General features: G+C 39.8%; 1 protein-coding gene across 1 annotated transcript in view; it reads left to right on the top strand.

Annotated features, from left to right (window-relative positions):
* Positions 1 to 19,417, top strand: part of GPC6 (glypican 6) — a 1,140,125-nt gene that overhangs the window by 1,063,908 nt on the left and 56,800 nt on the right. The window lies entirely within an intron of this gene.

The raw sequence follows: 19,417 nt of genomic DNA on the forward strand, positions 1-19,417 counted from the left end.
ATTTAACAAGTGAGTTTCAATATTTAAGGAGAAATTTTATATGCTTCTAATTCAAAACAAGATCCAGGTCTCTATTTTATACAATCATTTTGGATCAGCATTCAGGTCACACTTGCCGTCAGAATCCGACCCAAGACAGGGAAGCTAATGATCCAACCAGTGGACCAAATTTGGGTGATGAATCCTGGTCACAGGCCACTTGAGGCACGTTGTGCATATGCTAAGAAGAAGACTAGCTCCTCGTATCATTAAATTAGCACTCAAGGCTGCCAAGTCTTCCCATAGTCTATATGTATAATATATTTTACCCCTTAATTTTAATTAAGTTAAAGAATACATATGATATTTCAATTCAATTCAGTACATGGGCTTGTCTTATAATTGCACTAACTTTAAGCAACGGTTTTGGCACCCAGTAGTTCTGGAAATAGTGTACCTTGTTTTCTCCCTAAAACAAAAAGGTAAAATCTGTTTGTCATGTTGGTTTACCAACATGAAGGAAACATATCACAATGTAACACTTTAAACTAAGATTTAGCCATAGGGAGAAATTCTGGCCCCAATTAGAGTGAATGGCAAAACTCTAATTGGCTTCAGTGGGGCAGGATTTTTCCCTTAAGGGTATGTCTGCACTGGAGTTGGAAGGTGTAATTCCCAGTTCAAGTAGACATACTCACACTAGCTCTGATCAAGTCCAAAAAGTGGAGTGCCCCAAGGGGCTAGCCACTGTGACTATACACCTAGGGTCTCTGACAGGTGCTCAGAACAACTAGCCCACTTGCTGCTACAGCTACACTCTGTTTTTAGCATGCTCACTTAACAAGAGCTAGTGTGGGTATGTCTGCTTGAGCTGGAAATTACACCTTCCAGCTCCAGTGCTGTCATTACTCAAAGTCTGCATTCGTAGGCTCCAATTCTTTACCCTGCTCCATGCAAGTGCAAGGCTCCTTCTGCATGGATGCACTGGGGCTAGAGCACACTGAAAGCTCATTGAAGCCAGGGGGAGTTTGCAGTGCTCAAGGAATCAAATTACAGGATTTAAAGGGGCGAGCAGGAGGAGAGGGATTAAAAAGGAAAGTTGGTCGTCGTAGTTCAGCTTGAAATACTACTATATAGTGGGAGCAGCTAAAGCATTGATACCACTTAAAAAGAGATCAGGCATTCCTCATACATATAATAAGAATACTGCTGAACCACTAATATCTTTTACAGGGTAAAACCATTTAAACTATAATACACAATAAATAAAATGGCAATGGAGCAGATTCATCTGTAGTTGGCCATCGATGGCTGTAACTAAGACAATCCGTCAATGTAGACAATGCTTTATACCCTGAGTAACCTCATTGACTTTCAATGGGGAATTTGGTCCCATTTGACTTGACCAGATTAGATTTCCCCAAGATTTTGAGAGGAGAGCAAATTTATCATTGATATTCTCACTTAACGAACTGTTACAGCTAAATATCTGTCTAATCTTCTTCCTAGTGACATATAAATTGGAAACTGTTATTGTCCTTGTAGCTATTAATATCTGTAGCAAATACAGATCTAAATAACAGTACTATCTCCTTTTGTGCCCAGTCCAGCACCCACTGAAGTGAGAGATGGCCACTGACTTCAGCTGGAGTTGGAACTGGATTCTCAGTGGATTGGGGTATCAGGTTTTCCTTCAGAACTATGATCCTTTATCCATGCTTTGAAAAGTTCATTACTAGTGTCTCAAACCAAGTAGTGTAAGTTTCCTAGAAAGATTTAAATGATATAATTTTTTTAAAATAGTATTACAAAAAGGCTGATGTTCTGAACAAAATTCTCATAATGTGTATGATGTTTTCCAGTCTGTATGTCACTCACTTTTGATTACTCAATTAATATAAATATACAACAAAGTAACTCACTGTTTTCATAGGCAGTGTACCATAAATCTAGCCTCCTTTTTTAGCAAGCAATGCCAAAAAAATTACAAAAAATTAATACCTCCCTGACTTTCATGGTAGCTTTTTCTTGTGTTTCACTTGACTATTCAATACTAGATTAATGCTTTTGAAAGAAATCTGTCTTTGAGATTTCATTCTTAAAATACTGTCAAATCACTGAACATTAAACCATCATAGCAAAGACCAAAGATGAAGCTGCATAGACTCTAAAAGGTGAAGTGACAGACAAAACTAGTATCACCACAAGGATCAGTCTTTGACAGCATATTCTCTCAGAAAAAACAAGTTATTCAAATTATTTCAGATGCATCTGTCATATACTACAATGTAATATATTTTAAGCCAGATTTGAGCACCCTAAATCTGGGGACAGATTTTAAGACATATCAGTTCCCCTTCAGAAACCTAAATGAAGTGACCAAATTTTCCAAAGTATTTAGCACTCAGCAGCTCCCATTAAGTGGCCTAAATATGCAACTCTATAAATTTGGCCCGTTATCATTAACTTAACCTGTTTTGATACATCCAGTAGTTTCATTAAAGCAGAGGCAGTTATTACTTAATGGCAGAACATAGACATTTTGGGAAGAGCGTTATATGTTATTAAATTCATAATAGCTGCATCCTAATGGCATTTGATAAATAATAAATCAAAGTAAGACATTTGAAAATGAAATATCAAATGAATGTGAAAATGAAATATCAAAAAGTAAAGTTGACATTTAGTTAAAACTGATCAAATATACTTATGATGTCAGACTTAACATGTATACTCAGCTTTCACTGCTGGGTCTACTTGGTTTCTTCTGAAATGTAGTATCTAAGAATTCTCATTTACAAGAGACTGCTTATAATGACACTTTATCTTCTCTGTGGTTAGCTGTTTGGTATAACCTGCTGTGTTGTTTTTTTTTCTGTTCCCTGAATCTGTTTTCCTCTTGCTTCCCAGAGGACTATCTGGAGGACAATGCAACATGGTGTAAGCGTTGGTATTCTTATTCTTCACTTTCATACCCATTTGTCTTTGTACAATATTGCCGGACAAACTACTACTTCTAGTTTCATCTCTACCATTTTTCTTTGTTTATCTGTAGACTAAATACAAACCGTTTTAAATAGGCTCGTATTTTAAATAGGCTCATTGAATTCTGAGTCGAGCTTAGAGTTTATAGTTCTTTTCCACACCATTCATCTGTTCCGAAGGTGGTTTCTGATCTCAGTGAAGGAGTGTTATCTATCAGTGAGAGCAAAGGGGACAAGATGTCAGGACTCCTGGAGTTCTAGTCCTGGATAGACCATAGTAGTCTTGTGTGCCCTTAGACAAGCCACTTAGCCTCTCTAGTCTATTTACCCATCTGTACAATGGGTTTAATAATTTTTACCTACTTCACAGAGGTGATCAGTGTGAAGTACTTTGAGACCCTTGGATAAAAAAGCAAAGGCTGTTCTCAGTGGAGGGCCCTTAGCCATCAAATTCAAGTTGCAACTCCAGCTGAGACTAAGTCTTACTACCTAAAGGGCACAATGCCAGACTCCTTTCTTTCAGCAAGACTTCTCTTAAGAACCTCCACATTGCAATGAGGCCCTGGCTGTAGGATGTAAGAAATAAACTCCACATATTTGATTCTTCTTGAGTAAACTGCTTTACATGCAGGGAGGCGGTGGGGGCTTAACTCTTCTTCCACAAAAGAGTGAGTGTACTACTAAATATACTGTACATAATGACACATCCATTCTATGGGGATGGGCATCTGAGAAATTGACCACAATGTTATGGGTCTGATTTACATTCATGTACAGTATTGTCACTGCATGGACAAGTGCATGTCCATGCGCCCAGACTGAAAAAGAGAGGCCCTTTCATGCTATTTGCCATTAGGATATGAGTGCATTGTGTCTTGCTTTGTAGGAGAACCTTCCTTTAGTCTGCACCTGCTTTCATTCACACAGCAAACAAAAACTATTTCAGTGAGCAAAAATCTTTCTTTTGGGAGTAGGGCTGGATGCATTTTAAGTGTATAGTGCTACATTCAGGCTTACTATTTTCAAGTTCTGCTACTTAAATTATTTATTCTCATAATACTAAAGAACCAAGGGCAACCTAAACACCATAAAAAAAAAGAGAGAAATCTATTTTAACTACTTCTTCCCAACTTTTCCAGAATTACATGAAGCAGAAAATATAATTCAAGCAACGAATCTGCTTTGCTTTTTAGCCAAAAAGAGCTAAAATTAAAAGGACAATTTACTTTGAACATGTTGATTTGAGCCTCTTAGTGAATCCTCTGGTGCGCTTGTGAAACATAGAGACCACAGTTTCAGTTTTGTTTGACTCCACTTAGTCCAAAGTCTGGGAATGTTAAATATATGCAGAGTTACAGCACAGTATGCCTGAGATAGGATGTGTACTCTGAACATTTTACTTCCCAAGAGACCCTAGAAAATAATCCAGCAGAAATAAATCTTAAAGGGTTTAAAACTAAAATCTAGTATCTCAAACACTGCAGGACAGATATAATTTTTCCAGAACGTTTTGCATATATAGCTCGCGGGAATGGATAAGAGCACCAAGTACATAAAAGACATGGTAACTCAGGAGGTACTAATCACAATTCTAAGCCAGAAGATACTGGGCTCCAATACTTGTAATAGTAGCCAGATGGCCTCCACGTGCAATATCCTTACACCACTAAAGTGCTATGCTTTTGGAGGTGCTGTTTCTGTATACTTGATGTTAACCAGCAGATGTGCACTCTGTGGATATAATCAAAGCTAAGATTTATTTCTCCTCCATAAACAGATTCCATTTACCACCCTGGAGTCTGTTTTGTTATTAGATGTCTGTGTAAGGTGTATATAATGAAAAAATATATATGGAAATATGTGATGGGGTCATTTGGTGTTAAAGTTAAGTTTTGTTTGTTTCTCCTAAAATAGATGTTTCTTTAGTGTCTGTTTTTCTGAAGTTTCCCTGTCATGGCAGTATCATAATAGGCTTAAGTCTGCGATCATTTTTTCTCCCTCATATTTAATACCAATTTCAGGTGGCAAAGGCAGATGAATGATAGCAATTGACAAAATCCTCCCAGGAGAGCGGCCAGCATTCCTTTTTAAGAAAAAAAAATGTAATATTATTCCATAGCCCCACTGAAGGATTCTGCATGATGCTAAATTTGATGCATTGCATTTCTAAAGTATGAGAGACAGTTACTAAGAAACTGCTTTATTACAGCCTCTGCCCCGGTCTATAGGTGAAACAAGTCTGCCTACTGCTCAGATCCTGTTTAGCATGAACAACATAAAACTGTCCTTCAACCATAATAACAAAGCAAGTTCTCCACTTTAATTAGTGCTCTAAGAGAAATGAGTAAGGCTGGGTTTGCTTGCAGTGTGTATTGCGGCTGAACAATCATATGCTGACAAACTGCCTCAGTGAAAGCAGCTTTTGTTGGAACCTCTTCTACATATGAGCTTGCTGGGGTGGTTGAATTTCCTTTATCGGTTGGTGTAAAGACCCACTGTCAAGGTTCCTTACCCACTCTGAACTCTAGAGTACAGATGTGGGGATCTGCATGAAAGACCCCCTAAGCTTATTTTTACCATCTTAGGTTAAAACTTCCCCAAGGTACAAACTTTTACCTTTTGTCTTTGAACCTTTATGCTGCCACCACCAAAGTGTCTAACAAAAATAACAGGGGAAGTGCCCACTTGGAAATGTCTCTCTCCCCACCTCCAGATATCCCCCCAAGCACTACACCCCCTTTCCTGGGGAAGGCTTGATAAAAATCCTCACCAATTTGCATAGGTGAACACCTACCCAAACCCTTGGATCTTAAGAACAATGAAAAAGCAATCAGGTTCTTAAAAGAAGAATTTTAATTGAAGAAAAAGTAAAAGAATCACGTCTGTAAAATCAGGATGGTAAATACCTTACAGGGTAGTCAGATTCAAAACATAGAGAATCCCTCTAGGCAAAACCTTAAGTTACAAAAACAGGAATATACATTCCATTCAGCACAACTTATTTTATCAGCCATTTAAACAAAACAGAATCTAACGCACATCTAACTAGATTGCTTACTAACTCTTTACAGGAGTTCTGACCTGCATTCCTGCTCTGGTCCCAGCAAAAGCATCACACAGACAGAGAGGACCCTTTGTTTTTCCCCCCCTCCAGCTTTGAAAGTATCTTGTCTCCTCGTTGGTCATTTTGGTCAGGTGCCAGCGAGGTTGTCTTAGCTTCTTAACCCTTTACAGGTGAAAGGGTTTTTCCTCTGGCCAGGAGGGATTTAAAGGTGTTTACCCTTCCCTTTATATTTATGACACCCACTGAGAAGCACCATCTCATTTTCAGAAATATCTTGGGGATATAAACAATAAAATATAAGCAAGCTACAAAGAAGACAAGAAATATGAAACCTTGCCAGTTGCCAGCTGTGTTCACTCCTTGGTTAGTAGACTTCTCCACACACAGCAGAATGTGATAATAGAACACTAGTCAGACTTCAGTTTCTTTCCGTTTAGGTATAATATGGTTGATGAGCCAGAAATTCATATAAGGCTATATTTTGCTTCCAGCTGCACCATGTCAACCCGGAGTAACTCCAAAGTCTGAAATGGAGTTACTCTGCACTTACCTGGTATAACTAAAGCAAACTTTAGCCTTTTATGCTCGTTTATGCATAGGCAATTTCTAATGGCACTTGTCACCATAGTATCCAAGTGCCTAAAATGATAGTTTATCTCCAACAAAATAGACCTAGAAACCTAGATTAAAGTCCTATTCCTTGTCCCTTCTGTTTCAGCTCCTAATATGTGAAGGGTAGGTATTTTTTTTCCAACATACAGCAAGAGTCTTTGAATGAATAAGCTAAACAGGAAAAACATCAACACTGCTCTTTCAGCATAGGGAAGGGTCAAACTTCATTCCGTGTGTGTGTATTAATCTTTGCATGCATGAGGAAAGGTGAATTATTAATGTTCACATTAATGCTATAGAAACCTTGTGGCTACACCAAACACCCTGTAGATCTTAGCACTTTTACACTTTGTTAAGGAAATGAATATGGTTTAGAAGCTGATAGTATTGCTGGTGTCCCCACTATACAGTTTTTAAACCATGCTACTTTCCATGCTCATAAGTAATATAAAACATAGTTGTGACTGTCATGGTACATGAGCTGCCTGAAAACTGTTGCACTAAAATGGTTCCTGGGTGGTTACTGTCAACATGACAAACTGCAAGTGATATTACCAAGGCCTTTTCTTCATAGTCAAAAATGGGACCAGTGATTTACCATCTTGTCCCAGTTTCAGGATTAATTGCATTTTCGACCCCTCCTGGACTTCATTAAATGTATCCACTTAAGGTTTAAGACTCCCTGCAATCACTTCTCTTGGATGGAGAACGGCATCTCTCTCTCACCCGCCAGACTCTGCACTCCACTGTGATTTCCCCAGAAGGTCTGACTGTGGTCCAGCACATATGTTATCCTCTCTCTAGTGGCTATGACAGTATACACCAGTTACCATTAAGCCTTCACATAGGAAAATACATTTATTCTTAGGTTAAAAACATTACAGCAAAAACATACCAGAAACAATAACCATTTCCTATATGGATGCCAAAAGCTTACCAGTGGTCACCCATCAGTTTTATGGGATCCTGGTAAGTCCAACCCTTCCGTAAGTGTCAAGGTCCCCAATGGGACAGAAGGTCTTATCTGTTCCCTGAATCAAAAGAAGGCCCCATCTCCTTTTAAACTCAGCCTTTTTATACCAAAAGCCTTTCTCTGTTGGTCTCAGAAAACCCAGTTTGAACCAGTAGATGCAAGTGTCCTCAGGTGTGGTACCTCTCTGGAGATGCTGACAATCTGATTCACCTTAATCACCTTCCACTTTTTTTGGTTCCTGGAGGAGCTGTGGTAACGTTCCCCCGCCCCCAGGGTTGCATGGTGTCCCTGGCCTAAAGCGATACACAAACCATTCATAAACCTAATACAATATGGTCCCCAAAGATATTGAATGCAGTTGCAATATCTGTCACTCTCTTGTTGAAACATACCAGAAAATTACATACTGGTGCATGACAAGGGCCCATTTTTTGCCAGCATTGATGCATCCTGCGTGAAATCAAGTACAAGTTAGCTGAGTACAGGCTTGGTTGCAAATACTGAAATTAAAGTTTTGGTGACCTCTGACCTTACAGCAAACAGAGATGCTACACTTGCAAAAACAAAATATGAGTTAAACTATGCTCTTGCGATTAGATCTCTGAAGCCATTTTCAGCGGTTTCACTTTTACTAGACCACGGCAAACAGATGTATTGTGTAGATCATAATAGAAATGTGCTGCACTGGACTCCGCTTCTAACAGACAGAGTTATAACAGGAAGTCAGTTACAGCAGGCAAAAACTGGTTTCCCAAACCAAACATATTGCATTCAATACCTTTTTATTTGGCTGTAATGGGCGGAAATTGGTACTTTATGGACTTTTATGGCTATTACTAGTGCCTAGAGGGGAGGTAAAATACAGGAACTAAAAAGATTTACCTTCATACAAATACTGTCCCCTTTGTGAACTTTCCTTTGTCAAACAAATACTGGGGAAGATAAATGTTTTACATGTTTAAAGATAACCTGTGTTTCCTTCCTGACTCCTCCTCCTCTTCCCCAACCATATCAATAGAAGCCAACAAAATGGATCTGTCACATTCAAAAGCAAAAAATGAAAATTAAGAAGTTCTTTAAAAGTGAATGTTCCTTTTTTACAACAGGAATTCAAAATAAATGTATAGAACCAAATTCATACCCAGGTTACCCTTTGACTTCTGTGAAATTTGATGGTGAGTTTGCGCAGTCATTTTTACTCACTTCCACCTGTGGCATCATCCCAGATGTGGTGTTTTCTCCTGTGATGGATGTATCAGAAAAAGAAATGATACATAAAGAGCCTGAACATGTTGCCACTGAAAGAAATGGGAGTTTTGCCATTTGATGTAAATGGGAGCAGGATTGAGTCTTTGATGTATAATGAGCTTTTAACAAACCCTGGAATCCATCAGATTCATTTTAAAGCTCTGGGAATTTTGCTTTTCCCATAACATTCTTGGACACTCTTAAGTGCAGTCAGTAAACCTCCAGTATAAACACTATAAAGGAAACCAGATGAAAATGAACTAGCTGAGGTGAAAGTTTTATATTTATGAAGAAAAGTCCAAATGACAAAATCTCCAGTATACATAATTGTATTACTTTAGTGCATGCTGCCATCATTTAACTAACAGGCCTCTACCTGAAAAGTGATTTCTTCTTGAACCAAAAAAGATGAATGACCTTAAATGGATACTCTTAGTCTGCTAGGGTCTGAGCAGCAAATGCAATTCCAGGTGCTGGTGTGATGAATATTTTTAAATCACAAGACATGGAGAGTCAGATTTCTTTGTTGCCATTAGAAGAAGCAGCTCATACAATAAAAGAGTGTTTCAGATAAAATAAATGAACTTGGAAGAAGTTTTCCTCTCTGTGACCTCAATATGAAGTTTACAGGAAAGAAAACAAAATAAGTTTATAATCATAATAATAATATGCAAGTAAACAGCCTCTCACTTCCTTCTTTCAGGTATTACAGTGATGGATGTGACAAAAACTGAATAGATTGTTTAAATTTCTACTGTGCATATTATTATTATGTATTATTTGTACTGCTGCAGCATCTAGGGATCCCAGACACAAATCATGGCCCCATTGCGCTAAGCTCTGTACAAAAACGGAACAAAAATATGGCCCCGACCTGAAGAACTTAATAAGATTCCCATTTTGGGTGTTCCTTTCCCTCAGCCCAGCAGATATAGTACTCCTTTCCAGCATTCGTGCTTTCCAGGCAGTTCATTCCATTGCTCTCCATTAATAGAGTGGGGAGGAACGGACAATTTAAATGATTATTTATGTGACCTATGATTCCATTTTATCAGGGCTTTGAAAATCTGAGCTACTGATCCCTGTTTGGTTTGGGAGAAGGAGGAGATAAGGAAATTGATGAAGGGTTGGCTGTGTCATTTACACACAGACTTGCTTGGGGAGCTGCATAGCTATAAGGGGAGCAATGGGAAATATTCTGCCTCAGGGATGTAGACTTCTTCCTGGAGCTCTCGAGTATGCAAACTCTGGGCTCACTTTTATACCTCATTGTGGGGTGCACTTTACTGGTGTGAAAAGAGGAGAGTGGAGCCATGGCCCTCTCTGCTCTTCCCCCCCCGTGCCCTTGAGGCAATGTGCCTTCTCAGATGAATAGAAAGGGCGTGACCCTTTTGGTCAGTTCTTCCTGGCCCTCAAACAAGGAGCATAAAAGTTGGAAAGGTTCCTTCCTCCCACACCACTCAATGCTCACCTATGCAAAGGCCTTTGTTACTAGATGAAGATTGATGAAGTAACCTACTCTCCCTGTTGGCCGAGTTCTGCGCCTTACTCATCATGAGTAATACCTTACTGGGCAAATAGTTCCCTCTACAGTATGAGTGAGGCTAGCAGATCTGGCCCTTTAAACATCTCTTCTTCCATTTGCAGCCTCCTTTAAGTTAGATCAGCGCTTAGCCTTCCTTAACTCAGCACTAGGAGACAGGTCTGCACTGTGTGTTGCTCAGTCTAATCCTTGTATGGTCATTTCCCACTATTAAGGGTGATGAATAACACGGTTACAATGTATAAGCTTTTCTTCAGCTCTAATTGCACTTCTGATTTTAATTTTACCTGATTTTTAGATTTTATTCCACTTGTGGTCGGTTAGCTGGACTGTTTACTAAGGTAGAAAGTGAGGCTCATGGTATAGCCAGGAGTAATAACTAACTTCCTACAAAGAGTTAAAGAGCTTTGGGTATTCTACTCATTTCTGAGTTGTAGTAAGTTAGATTGTCTTTAGACAAGGAAAACTTACACCAGTGTCACTAGATCAATGAACCCCTAATGAAGGCACATTGCACAGGTGTGAGTTACCATGGTAACTTACTAGGGTAAGTTAATCAAACTTTGCCTCTTATCAGAAACTAGCTGGAGCAGAAAATCCCAACAGTGAACTTGAAACAGCTCTTTAAAAACAGAGTCAAGTTCAACTGGCAGTAAATACTGAAAGGGTATTAGAGACAAAGGTGGGTGAAGTAATGGCTTTTATTGGGCTTCTGTTAATGAGAGAGACAAGCTTTTGAGCTACACAGAGCTCTTCTTCAGGTCTGAGAAAGGTACTAAGGGCATGGCTACACTGGAAACTTCAAAGTGCTGTCACGGGAACGCTCCCACAGCAGCACTTTGAAGTGCGAGTGTGTAATCCACCTCCACGAGGGGATTCGCTCCAAGTGCTGTGAGCGTGGCTCCCAGCGCTCGGAGCCTGTCTACACTAGCACTTTAAAGCGCTCAGACTTGCTGTGCTCAGGGGGGTGATTTTTCACACCCCCTGAGCCAGAAAGTTACAGCACTATTAAATGTAAGTGTAGACAAGCCCTAAGAGTGTCGCAACCAAATACAAGGTTTGAATAGATTGTTTAGCATGAGCAGTTAGCTCATATTCTAAGGGACCATTCAAGGTGAAGTGGTCTGCAGCCCCATTCTGTGTGCCAACTGCTTACTTTAAACTATCTGGTGAATCTTGTATTTAGCTGTGACAGTCTTATGCCATGTCTGTACTTACAAGCTTACAGCAGCACATCTGTACCGATGCTGCTGTAAGATCACTCATGTAGCTGGGTTGTGCTGATGGGAGAGAGCTCCCCCCTCGACATAATAAAACCAGCTCAATGAGCGGCAGTAGCTTTGTCAACAGGAGAGTGTCTCCTGCCGACATAGCACTGTGCATATCAGCGCTTATGCCGGTAAATCTTATGTTGTTGCAGGGGGTGTTTTTTCACACCCAAGAAGCAAGTTTTGCTGACATAAGTGCTAATGTAAACATGGCCTTAGTACCTTTCCCAGACCTGAAGAAGAACACTGTGTAGCTCAAAAGCTTGTCTCTCTCACCAACAGAAGTGGGTCCAATAAAAGATATTAACTCACCCATTTTGTCTCTCTAATATCCTGGGGCCAACACGTCCACAACAACACTGCATACTGAAAGGGTGTCAGTCATAAATCAGAGCCTAGTATATTGGAATAAATTAACTGGAGAGGAAGGTGGGTAGATAAGGCAGAGAGAGGAAAGTTTTTTTTTTATTACCACCATTTAAATGTCTTTCTGATTTAGACAATGTTTGTTAAAATGACGTTCTGATTTTCCCTGTTGTGCGCTCTGCTCCTTATATGACTTCCATATCATGTTTGCTTCGGCAAAGCAATTTTTCTGCTCCACTCAGTCATATAGGGTCAACCTAGTCTGAGAAAATCAAATTGTCTTATCTTCCTTTCATACACCATCATTTAGAATCACCAACCATTCCCTCTCAGGGTCCTGCACTCGTTTTCTGTTACAATAGCTGTTTGTTGTTGGTTGACAATTTGTGAAGGAGAAAGGACACAACATGGTTGTCAATCAGTGAATCTGACACTGACAATGAACTCATTTCATGGAATTCAAGTCACACCAAGAAATGTATACGGAGCCAAAGTCTGGCTTTTCCACGGAAGGAACTCTGGAGCGTGAAGCAGAGCAGTAGTGCTCACTTGAAGTGGTCTGAGCTGTTCTGCCTGCACATGGTAGATGCAGGCCAGAGGTTCGAGGTGTTCAGGAGATAGTGGCTCTTACTGCTACATCAGTAATGAACAACATACTTACACGCAGGTTTGTAAGGAGACAGGACACGTTCCCTGTTTTGCAGACCGCACCCCAGTTGGCACAGGGAAGCACACGAGGCCATGCCAGCCAGCCCCTTTCCCCTCCCAACATTCAGAGGAGTGCTAGCAACGACATTCTGCCTTTCTCTGTATCGATACACAGGGGAAGGGGAGAGGTTCTCTCACTCACCACGCTCACACAGAATTAACCAGCATATAGTCCACAGTGTGTGGGCTGTATAAAATAGTTTAAATAAAATTAACCCTGGTCTTCACCAGGGGGAAAAAATGCTGAACAGCTCCATAAATGATCCACTTACATTCAAGGACAGAGAACTACAATAAATGTCCACAGTGAGCTTTTTCCAGTGTTGCTGTGGCCGTGTTGGTCCCAGGATATTACAAAGACCAGGTGGGTGAGGCAATATCTTTTATTGGATCAACTTCTGTTGGTGAGAGGGACAAGCTTTTGGGCTTGCACAAAGTTCTTCGTCAGATCTGGGAAAGTTCTTCAGAGTGTTACATGGAACAGGTGGAACAGATTGTTAAGAATAAGGAATTAACACATGATGCAAGAGACTATTCAAGGCGAAGTGGCCCATTAATGCCTCTGCAGTCATAGGCTAAAGGATAATTAGTGCATTTCTTACATTACCAGGGTACAATCTGGACTGTAGAACAACTGAGTCCCCTCAATTCTCCAATCTGAGGTGCCTTTTACACTGCTCTGCTGTGAGAGCTACCACTCCTGGTCTGCTCTCACACAGCCTCCAGCTATACTGTATGAGTGTGATAGGCAGCCACTCTTAAATTACACTGCAGAGCAACACCAGCAAACTCCCAGACTAGCCCCCAGAATTGTGTCTTGTACTGCCCAGCTCCCTCCTGCTGGCCAATACAAGCCCATAGAAAATCCATCATTTTTATTAATAGAAAATAATATGCACAAATCCTGTTATCCCAAAATGGAGTTTCCCAAACACTTCACTCCAAAGACATTGGTTTAGATAAAACAATAAAGCAAGTGTATTTACTACAGAAAGATAGCTTTTCAGTGATTATAAGTAATGAGGCATAAAAGTCGGAATTGGTTACAAGAAAATAAAAGTAAAATATCTAATACCTAAGTTAACAAGCTAAATGAATTCAAAGAAAAAGTCTCTCACCATATACCATAGGAGAAGCGGGGACAGCGCGTTCAGGAGAGGAGGAGGCGGAGGTGAGCTGGGGTGGAGAGGCGGAGAGCTTGGCTGCCGGTGAGTGCAGAGCACCCACCAATTGTTCCCTGTGGGTCCTTCAACCCTGGAGCACCCAGGGAGTCGGCACCTATGCTTGGAAGGAAGTGTAAGTAACACACTGAATTGACTTTCTAGTACATGATCCAGAATGCTGGAGCCAATCAATGGGATAGCTTGAGAGAAATCAAAGCGTGTTAGAGGACAGGAAACCAAAACGTCTGGGGAAATAAAAGAAGGCTGAGCAAACCAGTTAGGATAAAATAAAAACTGATAGAAGCGGTCATCCAAAACTTAAATTAAACACAAACATTCTGGAGGTTTGAAAACTGTTAATCTAACTTCTATTTCTTTCTGTTATTTTTCATTTGTATGATAGCACCTTTAGGGTCTCAACTATGATCAGCACCGCACTGTGCTAAACACTCTACAAACACATAGTAATAGATAGCTTTGTGATGGGGTTTTCACACCACACAAGGCGAAGCAGGTTAAATTAGATTAATTAACCTCATAGGCTGCACCTGTGGGAGAGCCAGGCATTGACAGATTGATTGATGATGGAACCTTGCTGAGAAGGAACAGATGGGGTGGTATAAAGCCAGGAAGCTGGAAGCAGAAAAGGTCTGAAGGGGAAGTAGCCTGCAGTCAGTATGTGGGAGAAAGGAGGTGTGTTTGAGGTGATGGAGTTAAGTAGGAAGGAGGAAGTTTGGGCTGGTAAACCCAGAGAGCAGGAACCCAGAAGATGTAGGAAGGAGTCCAGGGAAAGAGCAAAAAGGTCTGGGAGAAAGCAGACCATTGTTGCTAGACATAGGGTCCCTGGAGTAGAGGGTGTGCCTACATTCCCCAACCAGCTACTGGGGAAGTGGCACAGACTGGGCAGTGGAATAGTAGACTGCCTGGGACAGTTGTGGACTTTGTTACCTCAGGAGGGGAGGACTATAGTGACCTGGCCAGAGGGCCAAGCCACAGAGAAAGAGCACCCTGAGTTGAAGAGGGAGAGATGTGGCAGGGCATGTGAACAAGCAGCAGAAAGGGGTATTGTACTTGGAAGGCACTAATCCACAGAGCAGGCAGGAGGGAGATGCCCTAGTAGTGAGTGGAACCCTATGACAAGCACCTGCCTCAAAAATCTTACAAATAAGTAGGTTATAAACCTGAGTTCCCAGTCCAGCGCTTCAACAAAAGGCAAAGTGTCAGGAATGGGATATGAATCTATATCTATTGTGTGTTTCCTAGTTTTGGTCAGAAGCAAAGATACTTAAAAAACACAACACAACCCACCCTGTGTGAGAGGCTGTCGTCATGAACATTTTTGGAAAGCAAGGAAGCAAAGGAAATCTTGAGAGATTGCCAGTCCTATTTTGCAGACACCAGAAGTTCACTCAACATCTGGTTTGGAAATGGTTATCCAAACTGAGCCTCCACATCCTTAGAAATTCATATTTTACACACACACACACACAAAAAATACAGAGTTGGATTTCCCGTTGGATTGTCCAAACTGAAACCAATTTACTTGGTAAATGTTTTTTTACATTCTTTTGTGTATCTCTGTTTGAATAACAACTCCCACTCTCGTGCATTCTGAGATTGATCCTGCACCCATCGAAGTCAATGGTAAAGCTCTTGCTTACTGGTGCAATACCAGTGCCTCTCTCTTTGGACCCAGCTTCTTCTGCTTGATCCTGCAGTGAAGTTGTAATCATTAGCTTCTTCGTCCATGGGCTGTTGTTATGAATATGGCTGTCGAGTCATAAATTCGCTATCTCAAAGAGTTGCACTGAACAATAAAATAGATAAGAAAAGAGTCTGTAAAAGAGAAAACTGTTGTTTAAATATAAATACCTTTGATCAGCAAATGAAGCAAGGAGAAAGGAAAAATAAATCGGTTCATGTAGAAGGAGGACATAGTTTAAAGTCATTCCCAGCATGAAAGTCTCCCCTTTGCACAAATGAAGCTAAATGAAGTTGGATCAATGACAAACATTGGCTGGACTGTGCTAAAAAGAAGCCTGTGGAAACTGTGCTAGCTCATCACCACCAATTAGTGTACCTGCTGTCTGCATTCAGAGAGAGGAACGGAAAAAGCATGTAGAACTGGAAGCAAGCTGAGGTAGAAATTAAATAGTCCAAAATGGCAGCAAGAGAAGAAGAAATGTAATGGCCAAGACAGTCTGGTTCAACTGGTTGTCTGAATTAAAATGATTATTTATGCAGCCTCAGGAAAACAGAATGCTCATTCCTTCCATACATTTTATAAAGTTGTGCTTCAGTAATGAAAAATGCAAATAAGCCTCTTTAATGAATTATGGCAATTATCTCTGCTGGGGCACAGCAGCCTGGATCCTATCATATTCCTCCAAGGAAAAAGCACTGGTGTGTTGTTATGCACCAAGTATCTTGAGAAATTCAACAACATTTTCTCATTATTATTTCTCTGATGCATGGGACTGCTCAGCTGCTAGCCCCTGGCACTTTTGGATACTACTCTCCTTGTACACCCTACCTTCACTGTGGGACTTGCACAGGGAGGCTTATGTATATATATGAGCAGCTAGTTTAATGGATAGAATTAGACTGATTTCCTGCATTTTTGCAAGATAGTAATTTATCTGAGGTTACACTTTGACTCTTTTTGTTAAAAAAAATATCAAACTAGTTTCCTCCTTTTTGGAGTACATTTGATTTGTAGGAAAGGCAGCCAATGATTGTGAAAAATAGTGAATTTAAAGGTAAAACATTCTTTAACACCTGTCTTGAAATGTAAGCAAAACCAAAGAGAAGTCATAGTTCCCTTTCTGTTGTGTGTTTATCTATATTTTCTGGGAAATATTGTACTGATACTTTAAGTAACATGAGTTTCCTGCCAAGGCAAAGTGAGAGGCATTAAGATTAAAACCATCTGGGCTTATTACACCAGAGACAGAAAAGGTTCAATGCGCTTTATACGACATCCCTTCCCCCTCACAGAATTAACTGAGAATTAAGGTTGCTGAAGTGCCTTTTCACTCAACGCAAGTAGTATAAATTAAGGAGATTTCTGGTTAAAATGTACTGGAGCTGGGCAAAAATGCAAATTACATTACCTGCAAAATTAATCAATATTTTGGTGCATAAAAGCATCTAGGGTGTGGGTCTACCAAGGGATATAGCTGAAAACCTCAGACAGCAGGACAATGAGTGAACTAAGAACGTGAACAGAAATAGCTCGAAGATTGGGGAATCCAGTCAGATTTTGCAACTTTAAAAAAAATGTTTTTATTTAAGATATTCCCATAAAAATATGCGAGTGTGACATTTGTTGCAACTGCAGTTCCTTATCTAGTGGGACCCAAAAACTCTTTAGCTTTTTGGAAATTTTTCAGAAAGCAATCATTTTTTAAATATTCCCTCTCTAAAAGTTAGTTAATATTTTACCTGTAGTAAGTGAAAATCTCAGTGCATTATTAAGTATGGAATTACTGATGCCATAATTTAGCACTTCATATATTATACACTTATGTTGGAGTATTATTTATATATGTATATTTTTAAGTTACATCAATAGCACCTAAGGCATCTGGATGGGTGTGTGTGTGTGTAAATCTAAATAAATAAACCTATTACAGGATGAATTTTTCAAACTTGGGTGCTTGAAGTTTGGCACCTAAATAAGGAATCTGCTTTTTTTTAAAAGGTATTTTAAACTTCCCATGTTACACTGCTATACATCAGTAGACCAGAGAACATCAACTCAAAACCTCTACAATTAATTGTTTAAAATGGTTAGTCTACTTTCTTTTTTGTTTGTTTTGTTGTTGTTGTTTTTTAATAAACTCTTTGCATCAGAGTTGTTTGTGGTGTTGGTTGGTCTCAAGGTATTACAACAAGGTGGATGAGATAATATCTTTTATTGGATCAGCTTCTATTGGTGAAAGAGATGAGTGTAAGTTTGAAAGCTTGTCTCTTTCACCAAAAGAAGTTGGTCCAATCGAAGATTACCTCACCCATCTTGTCTTTGCATCGTACACTGTCATAGCCATAATTCTTACTGAAGGCCAAAGCTGTGTATCATCTTATTGTCAGTATTCAACTACACCATTCTGCACTTACAGACTCTAAGCTCTAATCCCAGGATTCACAGTCAGTCATAAAAACTGCAGCAAGAGCTTTTGTCTCAACACACCAGGATGAGCTTGATTACTGAAGGCAAGAAAGGTTTCATCCCCACAGGGGCCTTGATTCCAAATGGACACTGTGTTACCGGCACACAATTCTCTGTTACTCACACACCCTAGGAGCACCCACCTTTACCCAGTTCCTAGGGCTCAAGTTGTAACCCTCTTAATTTAGGCGCCCACCCTTACCCCATTCCTAGAGCTCAAGTGTAACCCTGTCAATATTCTGCGGGTTTGCAGGACCTTTTACCAGTGAAAGAGCCTTACACAGTAATATCCTTATCTTCTATTTATTAATGATCACCAGAAACAGAATGCACACACTACACATGCAATGCTCACCACTCCCAATAAGGCAGATTAACTTTTCTTGATGGCCGTCATAACAAGGGCCTTATTTGACTTTGCATACCAGCTTCCTCTATTCTTCAAACAGTTCTTTTCATCCAGCAAGCCAAAGCTATTATGCTCTATAAAGCCAATTGGAGTCCAATGGTCACCACGATGGGATGAACCATTGTATTTAGCATACCCATTGCAGAAGGTGACCACCCTAATAGTGTTTCCCACCAGGAGTGATGTTCTGCATCTGCAATAGTTTTCAGTACATGAGTGATTTCTGTATTATTATATTGTACTTCACTACGTATTTGTTCTCCTATTTCTTTGCAATATCTTGTAAATATGAATGTAACATAGGATGGATTAACAATTTTCTTATTATGGTCATATTTATGCCTAATGTCACAGGTATGTTTAAACCATAATTGTATCAGAATGTAACGCCTAAGGTTAAAGATGTTACATTGTGATACAACTGTGGTTTAAATTTCAAGTAGTTTACAGTCCATACAGGTACGTAGTATTCAAAATCACTACTTTTAATCTTTGTAATGTCCCAAAAACATCTATTAGCTAAATAAGTCATAAAATACAATTCCTTATCTACTATTACCATTGGACGATGACTTCTAACACAAGCACATCCCCTTCCTGCATATAGCACAGCTGACTTCTGTTCAGTGAATATATCAAACATACATTTTTGGGTTCCTTTGTCTTTAACATAGAAACATTCATCTTTTTCTTGTAAATTTTGATCCTCACACACACATACTAAAATTTCATGGGCTACACATTGAAACATGTCAATGGTTTTTCATTGTTGGTTTTCTTTATATGCCCAGGAATGCTGATCAGTGGAATACATAACCAAATTTTTTGTTAACTGGATTCCCACAGGTACCACTGGATATATATGAATAGTTAGAGTGGGGTGTTCAGTTACTACATATGCCCATTGAACCATTTGATCTTTATTTAGG

The sequence above is a fragment of the Eretmochelys imbricata genome, chromosome 1 (assembly GCF_965152235.1).
Source record: "Eretmochelys imbricata isolate rEreImb1 chromosome 1, rEreImb1.hap1, whole genome shotgun sequence".
Classification (NCBI taxonomy): domain Eukaryota; kingdom Metazoa; phylum Chordata; order Testudines; family Cheloniidae; genus Eretmochelys; species Eretmochelys imbricata.